The 16,501-nt window shown below is 53.3% G+C and overlaps 1 protein-coding gene across 1 annotated transcript in view; it reads left to right on the forward strand.

Annotated features, from left to right (window-relative positions):
• The window catches only part of Atp10a (ATPase phospholipid transporting 10A (putative)), a 135,597-nt gene that overhangs the window by 78,770 nt on the left and 40,326 nt on the right, over positions 1–16,501 (forward strand). The window lies entirely within an intron of this gene.

The following is a 16,501-nucleotide window of genomic DNA, read 5'->3' on the forward strand; positions in this document are numbered from 1 at the left end:
GCTGCGCGTTTGCCCCAGGGCGCCTGCTCCATGTCTTCCACAGGGCGACCCGTGGACACCCACGGTGTGCAGAGCCGGGCTGCGCTGCGCTGGGGAGCGGGCTCTGCCTTGCGCGTCTTCCGCTGTGGCTCAGGCGGGTGCTTCTGGCTGCTGAGTGGACCAAGACGAGGGCGCGGCAGCTTCTGTAGACGCTGCGTCACCGGATGCTGCCCGCGGGGCCCCAGCTGCCCAGTGTGAGGGGCTAGACCGGGGCGGCCGTGCTACAGCCTGCCAAGTCTGCTCCCGCGTGTCCTAGCTAAGAGGTGACGAAAGGGCACTGGGCCCAGGTCTGGGGAAACCTGAGGGCCAGGCAGAAGGAAATAAGCGCACACCGGCCCTGCCACCTTCCCCCGCGTCTCCCCAGCGCCCTCTACCGCCTATCACTGACAGAGCCCAGTTCAGCTCCTCGGAAATCACAGAGGAGCCTGTGTTAGGGGAAGCAGCCAAGGGACCCGTGTAGCCATGCACCTTGTATTTGACGGCCTTGGAAGCAATGCCTCCCCACCAGCTGGTGCTCAGTCTGGAGCAGTGGGAAGAACCCTGCAGGCTTCTCTTGGGTCCGGGGGCTGGAAGACGCTAGGGCTCTGGGAGGCTCCGGAAAGAGAAGCTTGGAGCCCCGCTGAGGGCTGTAGTGGAGAGGCCTGGGGTTTCAGGCAGTGACACGGGACATGCCAGAGCTGGGAATGGGTGGGGTTTAGGGAGAGCACTGGTTAGAGTGCGTGGGGCGAAGGGGCATGGGTGTCGGCCGTGCCGGCAGGGCTCCAGTGCTGAGGACCAGGGACTCCACCCTCAGCACCCGAAATCACCCAGCCTTTGAGCCTCTGTCAAAGGAAACTTAGTTGTTGGGACTTAAAAACAAAGATTTAAAAGCTGAGTCAATGACCTTGTTCAAGAATTAACAGAGACAGAGAAAATAATCCTAAAATTCATATGGAGCTAAAAGTAACTTTGAACAACAGGGGCAGAGTGGGTGGTGTAGCAATACCTGACTTCAAGCTATTCTGCAAAGCAATAGTGACAAAAACAGCGTGGTCCTGGGACAAAATGGGACAGAGTTGGGGATATAGAAGCCTCCCCAGACTCGTGCAGCTGTTTGATCTTTGACAGAGGGGTCAAAAGCATGTGTGAGAGAAACGATAGCCTGTTTAACGAGTGGTGCTGGGAAAACTGGTTTTGTGCACAAAGTTGAAACTGGACCTTTATTTCTCACCACGTACTACTTTAGAATCAAAATGAGTCAGCCCTAAATGCTAACCCCCCTGGGAGATACAGTAGGTGAAACACTGAAGATACAGGTGTAGGAAAAGATTTCCTAAACAGAACCTGAATCACACAAGAACTAAAAGCAAGAATCAGCACATGGAATTATATCAGCTAAAGAGCTTCTGCCCAGCAGAAGAAGCAGGCAGTGGAGTGGAGAGAAAACCTACAGAACGGGAACAAAATCTTCCCAGCTACTCCGCAGACAGAAGTAATATCTAGAATATACAAAGAACTAAAAAAAAAAAAAAAAAAAAAAAAAAAGTAAACCTTCTAAAATCAAAAATCCAGTAAGAACTGGGCAAGAGAAATGAACATATTTCACAATTGTTAAGGAATAAAACCGTGACAGAAGCTGGAGAGACTGAGGTGGAAAAGGAACCCTCCGTCACTCCATTGTGGTGGGCAGTGTGGAGATGTCGCGGAGAACTGGAGTTAGAAATTCCGTGACCCAGTGAGCCCCTGCCGGGTGTCTTCCCACGGAGCTGAGCACATCGGGCTTCAGGGCCACGCACACAGCAGCGTTTACAGCCGCACAACCTGTAATAGCTGAGTCCCGGAAGCAGCCTTTGTAGCCATCAACAGATGGTGGGGTAAAAACCTGTGGTTTTGACGGACGCGTCATGAAATATTACTCGGCTGTACCGAATGACGAGGTTGGCACATCTGTAGGAACATGGAAGCACCTGGAAAACACAGCGTTGAGTGAAATAAGCCAGACATACAGGCCTAAGTACCATTGGCGTCTCTCGCTTGAGGGAGGCCAAGTACAAATGCAGAGAATGATAAAGGACGGGTGCAAGGGACGAGGGGAGAGGAGGCGGAGCGGACGGGGAAGAAGCAGAGACACGCCATGTGCGCAACCTAACGACCCCAACTAATGCAAACGTCATGCGGCGTGACACAAGCTCGGAGTAACATGAGCAGCAGAGATGGAAGGTGGGACAGAGGAGGGAGGGCGGGGGAGGGAAAGGAATTGGAAGAGAAAAAACAAGCTGGAGCATGTGCGTGTGCCCATGTATTATGTGCGTGTAATGATACGGTGTGTACATGTGGCCGTGTCGTGTGCACATGAATTGCGATACGTACAAAGCCGAGCTGTGGGGCCCTGGTTACCATCACTGGCCAGATGGAGGGAGAAAGCTCAGGCCACCTCCACGTCATCACTCCCAAGCAGGTGGCGCCCAAGGGAGGCTTGTCACCTCCTGCGCCGTCACAGTGGGGTCTGCGGCCTCCGGCTCCTCCTGCACCGGACACCGCTGCCTTCTCGGGCCCTGGCACGGCCCACAGCCCTGCCCCGAAGTTGCATCCGCCCGCCCATGTGTGACGTCCGCAGCCGCCCTGTGGGCTCGCCGGCTCCCCAGGCCAACCCGTTTGCATACGCGTCAGTTTTCTGCTGAAACTCATTTTGCGTGTTTTTGCTCACTGAACATTGTCAGCAGGTCTGGTAGGAGGAGGACGTCGTGAGTCCCAGGAGTAAAGGGCAAGGCAGAAGTAGCCAGGGGCGGGAAGCAGCAGCCTGCATGGCGGTTCTTGCTGTGCCAGAGTTGGTGTCGTGCAGCTTTCCGGGTCCTTAGTCTTTAAATGTGGCTCTGGGCTCTGCGGGAGCCGTGAATCACAGCGTCCGTCACCTGTGTGGGCGTGGGTGGATCAGCGGCTTTTACAGATTCATGGTTCTCTTTGACGTATTGAAGTGCAGTCAACAAGCAGGTCTGTTACACCATGATACACTTTCATTCTCAGATTTAACCATTTCATAATTGTTTTGGAAAGATACCAAATAAGTAACAGGAAAGATGGTAATTTGAGAAGGTGCTCTGTGTGTGTGTGTGTGTGTGTGTTGTTTGAGGTTGTATCTGCAGAGTGCTGAACTACATCCTTCACTCTCTCCTACATCCCTTTTTAATTTTTTTTTTTTTTTGAGGCAGTTTTGTTAAATTGCTTAGCCTGGCCTCACACTTGTAATCCTCCTGCCTCAGCCTCCCAACTAGCTGGGATGACAGGCATGTACCACCATGACTGATTGGAAATACTTGTATTTAGACTTAAAAAATTAATTTCAGGGAGTGTGGCTCCTCCAATAAATTTATGTAGGTATTGTGATTATGTGAGACACACCACACCATTTACTTGTATGAAAGCTTGTTTTTTTGTTTTGTTTTTTTAATTCTACCATGAATTCTTTACCTTAAATTTGTGATCTATCAAATCACCACCTCTAGAGCAAAGCACTCTGATTCTAATGAAAAAACTAAATGCCACAAAATCGGTAATACTGAGCTGAATGGAAATATTTATCCATATAGATCTTATTATATTATACGGAAACATGAAAATGTGTGCATATTAATGTGTGTGTGTGTTATGTGTGCATGTTTGGAAGTAGTCATTTTTTTCTTCTCATTAAAAGAGACAGCCAAAACAATAACAGGCTTTTATTCTATTCAAGGTGGCATAAAATATGAAATGCTATTTTTCTTTTTAACTATGTTCTCATTATGAAAGGGGGAATTAAATCACCACTTTTCTAAAACTGTTAAGGGTTTGAGGCTTTGTGTGTGCGTGCACGTGTGTGTGTGTGCCCATGTCTGTGTGTGTTGCTGCAGCAGGAACCTTTACCCGCAGGAAGAGCTGGCAGTGGCCTGCCCTGGACACTCAGCTGCTCCTTACAGGTGACTCTGAGAGGCTGTGTCTGTGTGTGTGGAGCTCTGTGCGTGCACGGGTGTGTGCGCAAGTGAATACATGCATATGTGTGCAAATGAGTGTATTCCAGAATAGCAAGTAAGGTGAAGTCCTGACACTGTAGCAGTCCATTGCTTTGTGTGGCCTTTAAATTTCAGAGGAGATGGCTCATCCACGTGGCCCCAGGCCCAGGGTTCTGGAAGTGAGCTGATCATGCAGGCAGGTTCCAGGTGGCCTGCTGTCCTCAGCGTGGCCGTGGCCTCTACTGTGCACTGCCACCATAGGCCAGGGTGACCTGGAAGGTCCGCCGTTGGCTTGGCGGCCGAAGGAACCCTGTCCCTTGGTGAGGGGCAGGCCTGGTGCTATTTCTCTGCCACTTGTTTTGTGGCTCCACAAGGGAAGTAGGTGTGCCTGGGGCACAGCCTGAGAGCAGCCCCCACGCCCAGGTCTCCGCACTGTTTGGACTCTTGGGGAGTCTTCCTTTAGCTGCTGAATCTTGGGCTCTGCTCCTTTTTCTGACCATCCTGGGAAGTTACCTGATGCTCGGTTTGTGTGGGGCCATGGCGAGGTATAGTGTTTTGGTTCTGGTTTTGGTGTGAGTGTTCCATGGGGTCCCCAGCCCTACGGAGAGTGGGGTACACTGCAGGACGCAGATGCGACCAAGAAGGCTGGGCACGACTGCAGAACACATCACTTCCTGGGTGTGGATGGAATCAAGGCCTTTCCTCTTTATTCATATTCATGAGTAAGCCAGGCCTGAAAAGTGGCTAAGGGGCCTGGAGGGCTTTCACCGTAGGCATAACTATCAGATCACCTTCCTCCCTCCTCCCCATCGGCGATAAAAGGGCAAGAAATGTGGGCATCATTGACAAGATCTTGCTCTGTAGTCCAGGTTGATCACAAACTCTTGGTGATCCTCCCGCCTCATCCTCCCAAGTGTGGGGGTTAGAGACCACCACAGCCCTCAAGAGTTGCTTCTCCTTCACCTAGAATGATGGAATTTTTTAGCAGTGTATTTCCTTTTAGCTAAAAACAAGCCCTTTCATTTGTGTGGTGAAGAAAGCCAGCTTTAAAGCATTAAGGTCTAGGTTGGTTTTGGACAAAACTTCAAATAGTTGCTTTGCTTATCTGGCTTCTCAGTGTTCAGAGTCTTGACCAGCAGCCAGGAAGTTCTTTGAGAACAGACTCGGATGCTTTGGTCCAGGGAGACCTGTGTGGGCACGGAAACCCTTCCTGGTGTGTGATGCATAAATGCGGCCCTGGAAGAGTATTCACCTATGGCGGGGTTGTGAAGCTGGGGTCAGACTGTTTGTCTTGAGCATCAGACACAGGTGGCCGAGTTGTGGATGTCGACAGGGATGGTGCCTCTGCCTCTTCTGAGGGTCGGTGCCCGTAGAGAGCCTGTGAGCCTTCTGTCTTTGTCTCAGTCCATGTTCATCCCTGGATAATCAGCTCCTAAGGCAGGGATTTGTTCCAGCTCACGGTTTGGAGGGCCCGGTCCATGGTAGTTGGGCCCTGTTGCCTGGGGCCCGTGGTGAGGTGGCTCTTGTGGCAAGAGCCCAGGCTGAGTGGACCGCTGGCCTTGGTCTGGGAAGTAGGGGATTGGAAAGGGCGGAGCAGGAGTCTGCTGTGTCCCTCAAGGGCGCACTCCAGGGGCTGCCAGGGCCCACCTCTTAAAGTGCCACTTGGGGCACCAGGCCTTTGCCGATCTGAGATGCCTTTCAGGCCCACAGCCAGCATCTCCAGTTGAGGAAGGGGAGACCCTTGGGTGCTTCTGCCCAATAGCAGTATCCTAAAGCTCAGGAGCACCCACGTGTGCCACACCCTCTTCTGTGCCTGCACGTGCCATCGCTGTGCCTCCTTCTGCCCACAGCTCTGAGGCCGGTGCTCCTGTCCTTCCTGTTTAGTGGATGAGCCATGGAGGCACAGAAAGCCACGCGCTTGACCAGCTGGAGCACTGTGTTGGAAAAGCAGCACCCTCAGGCCCTGGTCCCTGTGTCGAGACACGGGCCGCCAAGATAGCACCAGGCACACACGGCGGGGCGCACCCCCGTGCTGCTGCCATTGAGCCCCGGTGTCCTCGGTGATGCCGGCCACTGCACCTGGAGAGGCAGGAGAGGTGGACAGCAGGTCTCGCCTCAGCTCTGTGCTGCGGGGTCCCCGAGCCCCGGGCCTGGCACAGCAGGTCACCTCTGCTCACAGCAGGATTTACATCTGCATGCATTTTAGTTCTGTGGTATCAGAGTCTGGACCAAGGGATTCCAAGGGCTTCGGCACTGAGCTACACCCCCAGCACTTTCTGGTTTTTGTTTGTTTTTTTTTTTAATTTTGAGACAGGTTCTCGCTAAGTCACTACGTCGCCCAGGCTGGGCTGGAGGTTTCGATCCTCCTGCGTCAGCATCCCTCAGTTCTGGTATTACAGGAGACACCACAAAGCCCAGCTCTAAAACTCTTTTCACTAAGAATTTCCCCTAGAAATAATGAAGGCAAACCTTTCAACACTTGGCTGAAAGCTCCTTTTAATCTTAGCGTTTCCTGGAAGGATGATGTAATTGCATTGGAAACCTTATCTTGTTCTGCTATGGTTTGTTTTACATTATAAAAGCAATCAGGGCTTGTTTGAGTGGCATAAAAAGAGGTCTTCTGAGAGCCACAAGACCCTGAAGCGGACCCTGGGGGTGGGGAGTGGGGGTCCAGTTCCTGTAGCCCTAGCCCCTGGCCGGGCAGGTGCGCTGCTGCTTGCACTTCTGAGACTGCACCTGGGGTGTGCCATGAGGAAACGCCGGCTTTCACTCTAAGCACAGGAGGCCGCTCGCCCACGGCGCCATCCGCGAGGCCCACAGTTAGTGGCCGAGTGCTGTGTGACCAGGGCCGGCGGCCTCCCCGTCCCATCCCGGCCCCACCCCATGGCACTGTCCCCTCCCTTGGCCGCTGCCCCTTCCCAACTGTGTCCTGCTGCTGACTGCCTGGCCCTTCCCAGCATGGTGGCCCCGCTCCAAGCCCTGGGCTCTGAAGGATAGACCTAAAGCTGGATTCAGGGGCTGTGGGGTCCCTGGCGATCTGTGGACTCCCTGTCCCCCACGTCACCAAGTGTCCAGCCAGCCCTCTGCCCCCAGCATGATGAGCCCGGGCACAGCGCTCCCCGGGTGCACTGGCGCCAAGCCGGCAGCGCAGAGGCTCCTGCGGGCCGCGGCACTCACGCGAGTTGCCTCCCACTGTCGGCTTCCATCGTGCCCATCCGCTTGGCGTCTCGTGGGTGCCCTTGGACAGAAGGTGCCAAGTGCAAGGGGAGAAAGGCTCGGGGGCCAGACGGGGCCCTGGCTGTCCTGAGCCGGATCTGCTCGTTCTGCCTCTCACCGCCCTCTTGAGAGAGGCAAGCAGCGGAGGGGGAGCTGGCTCGGGTGGTGCAGCCTGGGCAGGGAGGGCGGCGGCCGGGTGGTTGTGGCCGTGGCCCGGCCCTGAGACACTGCCTGCGCCCGTCCTTTCCCAGACCTGGGCCTCTGCACGACCAGCAGCCCTAGCCCAACTTCGGGGCCTCCTGTGCCCACACCGTGGGCCCAGAGCTGGGGGTGGGCGCTCAGCTCCTCCTCAGCACAGCACCTTGGGCTCACGACTGTTCGCACGCTGTCCAGACTCAGCGAAGGTGCGGGGGAGCAGCCTGCTTCTGGGGGCCCCGTGGCTGGATGTGCCTGGGTGGTGGGTGCTGTGCAGGTCCAGTATCGTCGGCTGAGCAGGGGCAGCCCCTGGGTAGGAGACTTGTGTCCAGCCTGGCCGTGGTGCACTGCTGAGACCTGGCTGGGGTGTGGGGCGGCTCCAAACACTGAGTCCCTGCGAGGACGGACAGGCAGATGCGCTCCCCAGGCTGGCAGGGCCTGGCGACTCTGGGGCCTGGGTGTGCACGGGCGTGCGGTACCTGCGTGCACACTCACGTGTCAGGCCCTCGCTCGCCTGCCCGTGTTCTGTCCTGCTCGGAGCTCTGCCCTGCTGGGCCCCTAAAGGAATCTCATCTTCACGATGCCTTCCCTGGGCAGACACGTCCTGTCTGTCACCCTGCTGGGCCCCATGCTGGACTCAGCCTCCCCGCTGTTCCCAGCTGTCTGAGCTGCTGAAGTGGAGTCACAGGCCATGCATGCACAGAGCCGGACACTGGCTCACGGGTACCCTGACTGCCCGCTGCGGCCTCTGTCCTGCCTGCCGAGTCTAAGTCTCCCAAACTCTTGATCACGCATCCCGCCTGGTGAGTGGGACCCGAGCGTGCAGCCCCACAGTGACGTACACAGGCTCGTGGGTGTGGGAAGGTGCAGGAGGGAGGTTGGCGACTGCAGGAACCTAGCCAGGCCCACCTGTGTGCACCGTGGGGCCGGCTCCTTCGCTCTGGGGCAGGAGTGGAGAGTTGTTCGTGAGGTTCTGTTCTGAGGGTAGATGCGGATGGAGGCATGGTTGGCCGTGGGTTGGATGTGTCTCCAAAAGCTTATACGCTGCACGCTCGATCCCCAAACCCTCCTGGAGGCGTGCAGAGGTCAGCAGGGAGGTGCGGGGAGATCCCCAGGGGCCTCTGTGAGCCAGACAGTGTGGCAGCTGAGTGAGACCCCATCTCACAGCGGAAAAGGAAAGGAAGCTGGCGATGGGAAGGCCGGCTCAAAGCCCAGCACCGCCCTCCCCAGACGAGGAGCAAATGCAGCGCCAGGATTCTCACCGGCACCTGGCAGGCGCTGGCCCTGTGCTCCTGCACACCCAGCCTCCCACGTCTCTTGCTTCCAATTTGCCAGTGTTAGATACCATGGTGCTGCGGCCAGGGCAGAGACCGGAGGGGGGCTGTGCACAGGGGCCTGGCCCCAAGTCTCCCTGCTGGGGAGGTCTGGGGGGCACAGCCGTGGGAGCCGATGGGAACAGGGCGGGGCACGGGGGGGATTCCAGGCACGGCCATGCTGAAGACAGAACCTGGCCCTGTGCCATCCCCGGAGTCAGACCCACCATGCCCCAGTGCTTCAGACAACAAGCAGCAGATGTTAAACTACTGATGCAGACCTCAAAAAGACACTAGGTCCCGCTGAAAATAATTGCTTTCGAGAATTCCACAATTTAGGCAGGCAATTTAGGCTCTGTGAAAAGTAAAGCCCTTACTCCTGACAGGTTAACCTTGCTCCAGAAGGAACTAAATACAAGCAGAGGAGCAATTATCTTCTTACAAAAATGAATTTCTCCCTGAGTTAAATTTCTCCCTGAGCCTCTGATAAGTCAGATGACAGTGTGATTCCTAAAGAAGAAGCAGTTCATTAAGCAATGTTTTTAGCTGCTCAATTAAAAACAGCTCAAAAAACCAAAAGTTATGGGAAACTGGTGTGCCCCTAGGGGGGAAAAAAAAATTGGTTAAGTATCAGTTGCAAACGTCCACTGCTCATTTTTCCTTTTGGTACGGGTGATTGAACTCAGGACCTTGCATTGTGAGGCAGGCGGTGGCACCACTGAGCTAAGTCTCTGGCCCTACTGCTCTTCATTTTTAAAGCAGCTTTGTTGTGGTGTGACTGGCCTGTTGTGAGCTGCTCACGGGTGCAGTGTGTGCTTCTGTGAGCTTTGCCAAAAGTGTGAGCCAGGGGGCCCACCAGCCAGCATGCAGATCTTCCTCCTCCACCCGACGAGTTTGTGACCCAAGTCCCCCAAAGACATCTACCATCTCTCAGTAACCGTAGAGTATTTTGGGGTTTCTAGAGATTTCCATGAATGGAACTAAATTATATGTAAATTTTTGGTTTGCTTTTTTTCCTCTTCAAATGTTTTAAGATCTACCTAAATTGTCCATTTAAATAGTTTCTTTCTTTTTATTGCTAGTAGAATTTGGTTGTGTAGATCCATCTTAACTACGTTTTTGTTGTTTTGTTTTGATTTTGTTTTTTCCGTACCAGGGGTCGAACTCAGGACCTTGTGCCTGCCAGGCAGACGCGGGCACCGCTGAGCCACATCCCAGGCCCCTGCCCTGTGTCTTTGGTCCATTCATCTGCAGGTGGCTATTGGAGTTGTTTACACTTTGGGACTAGGAAAGTGAAGGTGCCGTGAAAGTCCACACAGCAGACTGCAGGGGCATCGGGTCCTCGTCACTGCACAAATACAGCCTCCGAGGTGGGCGCGGGTGCTGTGGCGGGTGTGGGATGCACTCTTTGAGAAACCACACCCCTGCTTTTCGGTTGGGCAGCACGGATTTGTGTCATCACACCCAGCGGTTGGCGTGGGGAGCGGTGGGCAGCGCTGCCATTGGAACTGTGGTGAAGTCCGCCCACTGTCTTCAAATGTGTGATTGCTGGAGTCAAGTTCCATCCATCGGCCTTTGCAGCTCTGTAAACAGTAAGCAGTAACGCTGCTCTCCCATCCCCAGGCCTTGTCACTTACCTGTTTCTGTCTCTCTGCATTCATGCATTGTAGGCCTTTCGTGCCGATGGCAGAATGCAGTCGTTTTCCTTTCTGTCTTCATTATTTCACTTGGCTCAAGGCTTTCAAGTTGCATCCATCATGTGGCTCCCGTAGCATTTCGTTCCTGTTGAAGGCTGAATAATATTCCATGGCGTGAATATACCACATGCTGTTTATCTTTGGTGGAGACTCGGGCTCTGTTCACCTTTTGGCTATTGCAAATGATACTGCAGTGGACATTGATGAACAGACGTCTTTTCGAGGCCCTATTTTGAACTCTCGGGTTTATTAGGAGTGGAATTAGTGGGTGTTATGTTAATTCCGTGTGTAGGTTTTTGAGAACTGCCAGTTTCCTTTCCCAGCGGTGTGTAAGACTTCCAGTTTCCCATGTGCACGTCAACACTTACTTCCTTTTTTTTAAACTGTGGCTCTTCTGGTAGGTACGGGCGGTAACTCACCATGTTCTTGATTCGCATTTTCATGACTGATAATATTAAACATTTTCACGTGCCTCTTGGCCTTTTGTATTTTCTTTGAGTAAGTGCTCATATTTTTGTCCATGTTTTCACTCAGTTGCTTGTCTTTTATTTTTGAGCTTCAATAGTTTTTATATATTCTGGACATTAAACTCAATCGTGTATGTCATGGACTCCTTCATTCTTTAGGTTGTCATTTTATTGTAATGTCACCTACATGCTCTTAAGTTTGAAAAAGTCTTCATTATGTGCTTTATTGCTATTGTTCATAGTTTTGCTGCCATGTCTAAGAACCTGTTGCTAAATCTTAGTTTTCTTTTAATAGTTCTATTGTGTTAGCTTATTTATTTGAGGTACTAGGGATTGAACCCAGTGCCCTTGCCTTGAGTTACATCCCCCCCACCCTTTTTTTTCTGATAGGATCTCTCTGGGTGAGTTTTCCAGGCTGAGTTAAATGTGGGATCCTCCTGCCTCAGCCTCCCAGTGTGCTGGGAGTATAAGTGTGTAGTGTTAGCTCTTAGATATAGATTATTGGTTTTGATTGTGTGGGCAGGATCTGAATACATTCTTTAGCATGTAGAAATTCAGCTGCCCAGCACCATTTGTCAAAGAGACTATTTCTCCCCTCCATCTGGTGGTTTTCATACCATTTTGAAAAATTAAATTACCAACATCCAAGGGTTTATTATTTCTGGGGTCTCCATCCTATTCTGCAGTGTATATGTCACTAATTTCTCATTTTTGCAGCTCTTTGTAGTAGAATTTGAGATCAGCTTCCTTCTTTTTCAGTGTTGTTTCAGCTGTTGGGGGTCCCTTACAATCTGCAGAGATTTGAGGGTCGGCCCTTCCATTTGGCCAGAACCACCATTGGGCTGTTGGCAGAGACTGCGCTGTACCTGCGGATTGCTTTGAATAGTAACATTGCCTTTCTGTCTGGGAGCACAAGGTGTCTTTTCACTTAAGTAGATCTCTGGTTTTTATTTTCACCGGCACTCAGAGTTTTTAGTATTAATGTATTTTATTGTATGGGTTAAACTTATTCTACTATTTCATTCCTTTTGATGACATTTTAAGTTGAATAGCTTTCCTAGTTATTTCATTTTGGATGGTTTGTTTCTGCTGCAAAGAAACACAAGTGATTTCTTGATCTTAGAGGGAAAATTCAGGTGACTGTAACTGTGTGAACAAGTGCAGTACTGATGGGAAAAATGTTTTTAGTAGAGATTTTTAAATTCCAAGTCAAGACTTCTTTGACCAGGCAAGGTTTCTCGCCAAGGGGTGGGCTTATTCCATGGGCTGAAAACAAGCCACACACCCAGCCCTGCTGAGGCTGTGGGAGAGCACTGAGCCAGGCTGGTGAGGCCCCGCGTGGCCGTGACTGTGAAGCCGCCTGGTTAGGGCTGTTGGAAAGAACCATCCTGGAGCAGGTGTTCTGCGGAGCACTGCCTGAGTGCGTTCATACACACACACACACACATACACACACGCGCGCGCACGCGCGTTTGATGAAAGAAAATGCGGGCTCTGCTGATGGCCACAGCCCACGGGTGGTGGGAATCACAGCTGGGAGGGAGAGAAAGCCTTTTGATTTTGAGAATCCAGGCTCAAACCCAGCGCCCCTCTGAGCCTTTGAATTTTGCCACCGTCTTCATGCAAAGTTCTGAGGGTTTTTGGCTGGGAAGCAGCATGAGGCAGGGGCAAAAGGCCAGAAAGGGAGAAGGCACCCAGGTTCCACGTCAGACGAAAGAAGGGAAGAGCTGCTTCATGTTCACAAACAAAGAAAAGACCACTTGATGTTTGCTCTTAGGACAGGAGAATTTGTAGATAGAAAAAGAAGGCCGCAGTGCAGGCACCCTTGGGTCTGTGCCTCCCAGAGTATTGAGCCTTCCAGAAGCCACCCGAGGTGTGGTCCTGTGTGAAGTCGTTTCCGAGACAAGACCACAAAGGTCTGGGTGTCATCCTCACCGGTCAGCCTTGTGAGCTGTGAACCAGGAGACCGATGCTGTCGGAAGGGTTTGACACGCACAGAAACTGCCCACACGCCATTACGTGCAGCGGCCCAGCGCTGTCTGTGGTGCCGACCATGTGTGCGTGGCTATTCCACACCTTACAGAACGGGAGCCCAGCTACTGATGCGGTGGAATAAACTTGGCTGAATGGGTTTTCTGAACATTTATTTCTGTTCCATATCGATTGGGGCAGAAATCATGAGTGCAAACAGCAGGTCTGTGAGTGATTGCAGGTCCCTGGCTACCAGCGCAAGAGTACATACCATGGCTCTTATTTTTTCAGTAAACAGGGCTGACCCCCGGTCACACACTGGAGAGGCGGCGGTGGACAAGACTCTTCACTTTTTCTGGTGAACAGATGGGAGATGTTGATTTAACGGTAATTCTGTCCAGGGACCAAGTACCATCAGTCCTTTCATTTACCCTTTCACTTGTTCAGCGTTGGGCTGTCTGCTCTTTTGAATTTCCACAGCTTATGGTAAATACAAATTGGATTTAAAGTACAAAACAAAAGAGTCGGAGTAATTACGTGATAATGTGGGTTAAAATACTTTGCCTGGATTAGTTCAGGAATTTCTCACCCGTCGTTGGTAAATAAGTAGCTAGAGTCACGGCTGTCAGAAATCCTTCCATACTGCCACCGAGTTAGGTGAAAGGCCTCACGCATGTGAAAGGCCTGTGCTTCCTAGGACATCGGAGCAGCCCTGCAGTCCCTGTCAGGCGAGGGCCCTGGCTGGACAGGGCGCGGCCAGCAGTGGTCCCGGCCCAGGAGCCCCTGTGTCACCTGAGATGCCCCTGCCGTAGGTGTTGACCACCCCCAACTGCAGGCACGTGCAGAAACTGTGCTGGGCCCCAGGAAGCTGTCCTCAGGGGACCTGTGCCACTAAAGAAGGGACAGGGCCGGCCCTGGCCACAGGCAGCGTGGTTCAAGCCAGGACATCTGCACAGGGCCACACAAGCGCCGAGCAGCAGCCCTGCCTGCCTGACCTGGGGTGTAGTCTGGACAGCTGCTTGGGACGGATGATCCTGGGCACGCAGAGGTGAGGGCAGGGGAGCTCTGTGCCAGGTGAGGAGGGGCCCTGGAAGGGTGGCAGCCCTGGAGGACAGCACAGTGGGATGTGCCTGGCCGCACTTTATGTACACTACACTGTATCATGGTGAGAATAACAACAAGAAAAAGTCTGTATGTCTTCAGTACATATCCAACTATTATTTCTATTTGGTTGGCTGAATCTGAGGATTTATTTTGTGGTTTCTGAGGCCTGGGGATGGAGTCCTATGCTCCAAGGTGTGTAACAGCATCTTCCCTGTGAATCTAACAGTCACTCTACTAACAATCCAGGCACTGCTGACTTACACATGTGACTCCTCACATGGTCTCAGGACGCTGCAGCAATCACGCAGATACCTGTTAGCCTGGCTGTGACTCAGACCTCAGGAGAAAGTTTTTGTGGGGCTCTGACGTTCTGCAGCATCACCTCTTTTGGTGACGAAGCTCACTGTGCTGCTACCGATTCTGTAGTCACAGGGCCTAGGGTGCTGCATGGCCACAGCACCTTTCCTCCTCCTCCTGATAAGGCCAACCCACATCGTTCCAGCAGAGACGCTTCCAGAGTACTTGAAGGAAAACGGCAAAACTGAGCGTGTTGGGCCGGGGGCCATGTGCCTGCGTGGACCCACTCTGCGAGCACAGCTGCGTCCTGCTGCCAATGAGCTGTGGCTGAGGCGCGTGTGGGCCGAAGCCGGGGTGAGAGCAGCCGTCAGGGGAGTCCTACCCCGGGGTGCTGGAGAGCGGGGCATCAGGGTGTGCAGAGGCCCTCATGTTTAGTAATTGGAACCGGGATGAAATCCACGCCTGCTTGACATCCTGTTCCATGTTGGGGTGGAGCCTTGCCAGCCCCAGACCTCAGGTTTTGCTGACTCTGGGACGAAGACATAGACAGTCAAACCAGGGCGCATTCACCCAAAATGTGCTGTCTGAAACACACGTTTAGCCTCGTTGAAAGTCTGCCCGGGGCCTGCTGCGCTCTGTCCCGCTGACTGGACGCGCCTCGGTCTTTCCTGCATCATCGCCGTGAGTGTCCGGGGCTACGCGAGAGGGCAGAGAGGCCAGAGAAGCTCCTGCCAGCTACTGCCGGGCCACTGCGCCTTTGGTCTTGGCTCTTTGTGACCCGCAGTTCGAGGAGCTCAGAATCGGCCTCCTCACTGTGCGGCAGGAGGAAGTGCGGCACCCTGCACCGCAGCGGGCGCTCAGCCGCTGCAGACGCAAGACTCCTGGCTGTGTCCACGGTGCCGGGGAGGCCTTGAGATTGACTTCCGCGGGCCGGTGGGCAGCGTAGCGGCAGAGCTGGTGCTTAGCGTGCGTGTGCGAAGCCCTGGTCTCAGACCCCACCGTAGCAGGAGGACCAAGGGCGAGACTTTCTGGACTTGTCCCGGATACCCGGGCCGTGTCCTCCTCGATGATGGATTCTTTCAGCACCATCGGTCCTCAGTGCTTCATTCGTGTCTCCTCTCTCCGAGTTCTCTGGCCGTGGCCATACACTTGCCATTCTGTGCCTTTCCGAGTGTGTGGTTCAGTAGCATGAAGCCCACATTTGTCACCAGCCAACGGTACACGTACTTTTGTTAGAATGAAGTCTGTGCGCAGGACAGAGGGGAGGTCTGAGATCCGGGGCCCAGGGAAGGGAGGAGCGTTGTGGAAGTCTGGCTGCTCCGTCCCAGGGCTGAGCTCGTGGCTAGTCTGCGATGCAGCAGGTGGATAGGCGGTGGGTGAAGGGACAAAGCAGTGCATTTCCTAAGTGAGGAGCACAACCATTTCACCTGCTGTGTGTGAGAAACCATGGACACAAGCAGAATGTCCTCCATCTGACACTGTGCTTCGGAGGAAAGGGCTTTTAAAATAGCAAACTCAGAAAATAGTTGCCGGGTAGTGTCAGGGCTGCACAGACTGGGGACTTGGGCAACAGGAGTGATTTTCTCATGGCTCCAGAAGCTGAAGTCTACGTCAGAGTGCCTGCAGGGTTCCTTCTTTGGAGGCCTCCCTCCTGGGCTACAGGACGTGTCCTCAGCTGCCCCCTTGTGTGTGTCTGTGTACTGTTCAGTGCTTACTCCAAGTGCCGTCTGTCCTCTTGGGTTAGGACCACAGTCATGACCTCATCGTAGGCAGCTTAACGTCTGTGAAGGCCCTGTCTCTAAAGATGGACACATCGTGAGGCGCTGGAGGGTAGAACTTCAACTTGTGGATTCTGGGGGTGTGGGTAGCGCAATGCAGCCCGTACAAGTCCCTGGTGATCTCTCCAGAACCAGACGTCCTCCAGATCCTCCCTGGCTCCAGACAAAGCGAGCGAAGCCAGGCACACTCTTCCCTGGAGCACACGATTGTGGTGGGGCTTTCCCAGTGCAGCTGGCAGCCCCCAAGACAGAATGTCCTAGTGTTGCTGAGCCGTGTACATTTTTCTTAGAAAGAATAACAAACAGGCAGAATATTTTAAGTCCTACCCTCCTTTCTGCCAAGAACAATCTCGGTGTTCCCAGGAACCCGCGCCCTTCATGGCCTTCTTGTACTGTGTATCAGCAAATGTCTGCCCTGGAAAAAGCAGCTGCTGCCTTCCAGATCATCCATGAAGCTTT

This window comes from Fukomys damarensis, unplaced genomic scaffold, assembly GCF_012274545.1.
Source record: "Fukomys damarensis isolate Sample0158 unplaced genomic scaffold, DMR_v1.0_HiC HiC_scaffold_7, whole genome shotgun sequence".
Lineage (NCBI taxonomy): Eukaryota > Metazoa > Chordata > Mammalia > Rodentia > Bathyergidae > Fukomys > Fukomys damarensis.